Below are 6000 nucleotides of genomic sequence, written 5' to 3' on the forward strand. Positions count from 1 at the left end.
TGTTAGGAAATTTTAATTATCAGTCTCATCACTAATTTGATGTGTGATGGCTTCACATCAGAGGATTTAGCAGCTGTTTGGGCAGAGATGGAAATGAATCTGTGTTGATGCAAGGCAGACATTCAGTATGACTCCCTTACGTTTTTTGTGTCCATTCTTTGGGTGTGTGTGGGGATAAATAGACACACCAAAAATCACCACTTGCCTAAGGAGGGTGTGCCCCTCCTCAAATCCTGTAGTGGCTGAATCTGGATCAGAAAACTGCTGGATATGGTAAGAGGTTGACATCTCCTTGATGTTTGGAAGATCACACCCTTCCTCAGGCTACCGAGTGGCAGCCTGAGGAGCCATCTTAGTGTGATGTTGAATGGACAGAGTGAAAATTTGATTGTGGCCTTCCACAGAAACCTGCTTAACATTTTTCCTACTGGCTTGATGCAAAATTTCCTCATGTGAAATAATTTTTCACTTTCCACTATCTCTGAAAACACAAGCTGACTACAGCTTTGTTTGTTTTCACTGATTACTCACAGAGTCTCTGATGGTTTTTGCTTTGTTTTACCTTAAAATTCCACTTGTTTGAGTCACAGTTTTGGTGTTTGGTTACTCTGTGTTCCTGGATTTTAAGATGATTGACAACCCAGTGGATCTGACACCACAGCTGTTAATGGCAAATTAAGTAAATCTCAATTGTACTATTTTTGAAGCCCCAGCTATGACTTCAAACAGTAATGGTTAACAATAAAGAGACTAGCCAAAAATAATAATTTTTATATACTTTAATTAAATCTCTACTCTAGACCCTGCACTTTTACGTTAAAGAATGTCCCTTGCTTGTTTCCTTCAACATTTTACAGACTTAAAAATGACACAATGAAGCCTAAGTAGACAATCAAATCATGTCGTAGTAGGTGAGGAGAACTGGGTTTAGTTCTTTGTTGCTGTTTTCTTTTGTGATCTTGGGCAATAGTTTCTCCTTCTCTGTCTCTCTCTCCGGTATGATTTTTTTATGTCTAACTGAGGACACAGAAGAAAGGAAACTTTCTTGTTTCTCTTGGAGATGCATTCTTTTAATTACTATAAAAGACAATGAAGAGTTCAGACAGTAAAGCAAGGGGATTGCGTCAAATACGAGAGGGAAAAAAAACCCAAAGCCACTCTGAGGCTTTTTACTTAAGGCTGGATTGTTTAAATATCTCCATCAATTTGTTGTGCGCTCTGTGAAGATGGGAAGTGAGGACACTAATAACATGTGCACCTTACTGGGTAAGAGAGACAAACTCTGCTGCCAACTCAAACCTTGGTCTCACTTTTACAAACATCTTTGCAACTGCTAATCTCTGATGTTGAAAAAGACTGTAGAGAAGACATCCATCAGTGAAATGGAAGTGTAGAATGAAATGGCATTTTCTTTTTCTGGTTTTTGGTGGCTTTTTTTTTTTTTTTTTTTTTTTTTTTTTTTTTTTTGTGCCTAGATGACTACAGCTTGGGCTTATTAACAACTTTGAAAAGGAGATGAGTTGATCAGCAAGGGAATGGCACATCACATTGATCTCCCATAACTATCAAGACTGTCCACAAATGGTGCTCACTGATACCTTGGATTTGATGAACTTCAGGCATAAGCAGCCTGGCAGGAAGGAGCTTCCCTGCAACATCTAGACAAAACAGCTACCTGACAGGACAAACTGCTGGCTGATAGCACTATCATTTAGATGAATGTCTGGTTTATTGCCATTTTTTCTTTTTTTTTTTTTAATCCCCATTTGCTTGGGGAGTGTTCTTTAACCTTTTTGGGACAAGGTAATATCTGTATTTCTGTACTTGAAAAAAAGTCCAGGTGCTTGACCTTGCTCTTTTGATACACTTGGAAATGTGCTAATGGAAAAACCCATGAATTTGTGGACAGTAATTCTGCACATAGAAGCTACGTATCAGATTCTGGCTGCCCTGTGGTCTGAAAAGCCTCTCTAAGCAGTAGGCTACCGGTGAAGAAGAGGGTTGTACTGAAGCAGGAGGAGATCACGGTGATGGGGTTAGAGCAAGGAAATGACCACAGTGTGGGGGATGTGTGAAAGAAGGAAATAGAAGTACACCTCTAAAGACCAGGGAGGAAATGGTAGCACATGTCATTCTTTTGCTTCATTAAAAAATAATTATTTTGTATTTTGGGTTACTAAGCCATGCTTTATATGAATAGATAGTCAGATCAGAAAATGTGTTGCTGAGGACAGTGATACTCCTCATCCCATTCTGGCAACAAAGGCCAGAGTCATCTGGAGCATATTCATGGTCGGCATTGTTTCCACAGCTGATGCCAAGCAAAGGGCAAGCTGGACTAATTGGTCAGCAGGGGACTTCCTTGTATGAAAAAGGCCCTCAAAAGGCTCAGGAGTGACCATACCTTAATGACAGCAGACTGTCTAGTGAGCAGGGTTTGTATTTCAGTGGAAGGACTAAAGGGGCCTGTCATCTTCCTTGGCTGTGTTTGGGCTGGCCTTTCCCTGACTGAAGTGACCCCAGCCCGGTGGACCTGTCAGCCAGCCTGTCCCACACTGTCCTTCTGCAGCTGCTGCTGGGACACCAGCTCAGCTGAACACTGAGACCACTCTTGGGAGGGTGCTCTCCCTGGGTGCTGCTTTGTGGATTTCCCTCATGCTGGTTGTGCTCCAAGCCACACTCAGCAGACTGGCTCACCATCAATCTTCCTTTTCCTTACCAGGACCTGGGGAAGCTCCTATCCTTATTTGTTTCACATCAACTTGCTTCATTTTACCTTGGGGCCTTTGACAGGTACCTTGTGTGATGCAGAGATGATCATTCACTCATCTGTGATCTCCTGAGGTGTTGGTGACAGTGTTTGAACTTCCCTGCTACAGTAATGAAACTCCAGGAGATGCATTTGAGCAAGGAGACCTCCCATGCCAGAACATTTGTCTGGATGTTATGTAATGACAAAAATAAATAAGTTGAGGCAGGGGAATAAGGGAAGGAGTTTACTCCACACATGCTTATTGTATGGCTAACTACTGCAGGTAGAAAGAGTCCCTGTGATATTTTTGCATAATGTTGAATATTTTAAAGAGCACTATCTGGCAAGAGATCCTACCCACACGTTTCTGGGCAATTGAATAGGAGGATGTGGTTTGCACTGCATCATGGTGGTGCTGAATGCAGGGTTACTGTTCATACATCTCTCCAAACAACCTGAAAATGTGAATTCTCTGCTAAAACTAGCTTGGCTTGAGGGTGTCTGAATATCTGTAATTACCACCTCTATAGCAATATATTCCACAGCAGAAGGGAATGAGATGGGATCATACTGCCACTGTGTATTCCCTTGGAAATGCAGCATGTATAACTGTAACTAGCCTCACAGTTGTGATGAAAGATTTGGATTGATTTTTTTTGATCCTTGGTTTGATTTTATTTTCCCCTCCCCCTTAGAATCCAACAAAACTTGTAAAGAAATTTCCAGGTCTGGCAAAGTTTTTGTGTGTTTTTTTTGGTTTGTTTTGTTTATTTGTTTCTTTGTTTTGTGTCTGTATGACAGTGAAGAAAGTATGCAGGACAGAAAAAAAAGAGATGTTGACAGAAGCACAGGAGTTAAAAAATCTGTCATAATTTTCCTTTCTTAGCTTTGCAAAGCAGCTCAAGTATTTCTGTGGCTTTTGTGCTGCCTAGATTTTAAAAAAGAAGAAAAAGCAAATTCAAACTGCAAGTGAATTGCATAAACAATTCTAGATTTACTTTTCCAGAAACAGGAATAGAATTGGACAGCTGACAAGAACAAGCTGAAGCACTTGGGTATAAATCAATGGTTAGGCAATGCATGAGAGAGAATTTCTTAACATGAAAAATGCCAGGGGAATTAGAAACAGCCCTTTCTAGAACACTTCCTGAGGTCTCAGAAAAACAGTTCCTTCTCTTGCTCAGAAAAAATATGCTGTCGTGAATCCCTTATGTTTGCTAATTTCTAACTCTGAAAACGATTGTTTGTGGCACTTTAGTTCTGTGTTCATGTACAAATATTCGTGGCCTATATGTGTTTCTTTGTGTACGTGTTCTGGTCTCAGATGAGACTTTAAAGCTCCTCTCCTCAGTACTTGGAGTATGCATTGATGTACTGCTGCCCAGTATTCCAACAAATTCAGACCTACTGTTGGTAGAATTTCACAGAAAATGTATGAAGACAGTAAGAGTTCAGTCATTCACACTTCAGCATAATTCTTCTTTCCTGGAATGAAATTCCAGTCATTGGCCACTTTATAATTCCAGAGCATAACTCCCCACTGCCCTGTGCTTTGCTTTGTCCTTGTGCAGTATGAGAGGGGCTACAGATTTTGGAAATGAGGAAGTTTTGGCCACTTTGCACAGTACTGTGCAATATCAAAAACTGGTAAAGAGCAACTGTGAACAAAACCTCTAGTCCAGTAACTACAAACAAGTCCAAATCAAAACCAGTTATTATAAATAGTGTCATTACCTTAAATAGGGAGCTAAGGAGCTATTCCTGTAGTACCTGCTATTATTGATGAGTACTTAGAATTAAATCCTGAGATAAACCAAATACCACATCAGAAAGAACTGGCTTCTCTAGAAACTGCCTTAGAAGCTTCTACCTGTCACTGAGGCCTTTAATATTGTTTTATCAGCTCCCCTGATCTCTGATAATTTGTAGTTTTTCTCCCCTATGTACATTTTTCAACTGCAAAGGTGTTTCTGCACACCATTTCAAACGACAGTATTTTCTGACCTTTGCTTGGGAGGTCGTATACACACTGCTGAACTCCCCAGACTTGCCACCTTTAATTGGAATGCTCTGGAGTCCCATTCAGCTCACAAAATGTTACTTACTACCTCAGTCTTGAAGCAGTCATGAGAGGAAGCAAATGTCTTGTTCTCTTTCTGGGAAACCTCCATGTCCTCTGGCACCTGGTTGTCCCAGGAGCCTCGTGCTATGGGAGTTTTTACCCAGAGGAAAGCTCTATTGCAGCTCCCTTGTTCACCAAGCCAGCCTTCAACCCACTCTGTGCTCAGTGGCTCCTCCCAGGTTTTTGTCCCAGTGATGGTTCCTCATGTGAATTAAACTTTCACTGTGATTTTTCTTCCTTTTGTGTGTGTGGTGCCCCAAGTCTCTAAATGAGCAGGCGCTGCGGTGCATCAGGCACAGCAGCACTGGCTGCTGAGGGAGGTGATTGTTCTGCCCTGCACTGGTGTGGCCTTACCTCAAGTCCTGAGGGCATTTTTGTGTGCCATGATATAAAAGAGATGAAACCATTAGAGAATGTCCAAAGGGGAGCCATGAGGATGGTGAAGGGCCTGGAGGGAAAGCCTTATGAGGAATGGCTGAGATCTCTTGGTCTGTTCAGCCTGGAGGAGACTGAGGGGAGACCTCATTGTGGTCTTCAACACCCTCATGAGGGGAAGCAGAGTGGCTGACACAGCTCTCCCCTCTCCGGCTCCCAGCCCTGAGAGAATGGCATGGAGTTGTGTCGAGGAGGAGAAAGGGGCCTGGATATCAGGAAAAGGTTCCTTACCCAGAGGGTGGCTGTGGAACACGCTCCACAGCAAACTGGTCTCAGATCCAAGCCTGTGAGAGTTCAAGAAGGGCTTGGGCAAAGCTTTCGGGCACATGGCGTGATTGTTGGGGTGTGCAGGGCCGGGGGTTGGACTCGATGATCCTCGTGGCTCCTTTATAACTCAGGGTATTGTATGATTTTCTGATAAACCCCCCTACTGAACGGGAGTGCAGGTAGACATGGGGGTTCTGAAATTCTTGCTGGCAAAGGGGGGAATCCCATGCTGATGGTTTCCCCACTTGTCGGCACATTTGTTCCCCCGCCAGGGATGCCTGTCAGCCCGGGGTGCCATGCTGGGCACTCGGGGAGCGGGGCTTGGCAGCCAGCCGAGCCCGGCCCGGCCAGGAGGGTGTGTGGGGACGGCAGCCGGGGCTGTGACCCCCGGGCAGGGAGCGGGAGCTCGGCCGGGGCCGGGGCC

This window comes from Serinus canaria, chromosome 1 (assembly GCF_022539315.1).
Source record: "Serinus canaria isolate serCan28SL12 chromosome 1, serCan2020, whole genome shotgun sequence".
Lineage (NCBI taxonomy): Eukaryota > Metazoa > Chordata > Aves > Passeriformes > Fringillidae > Serinus > Serinus canaria.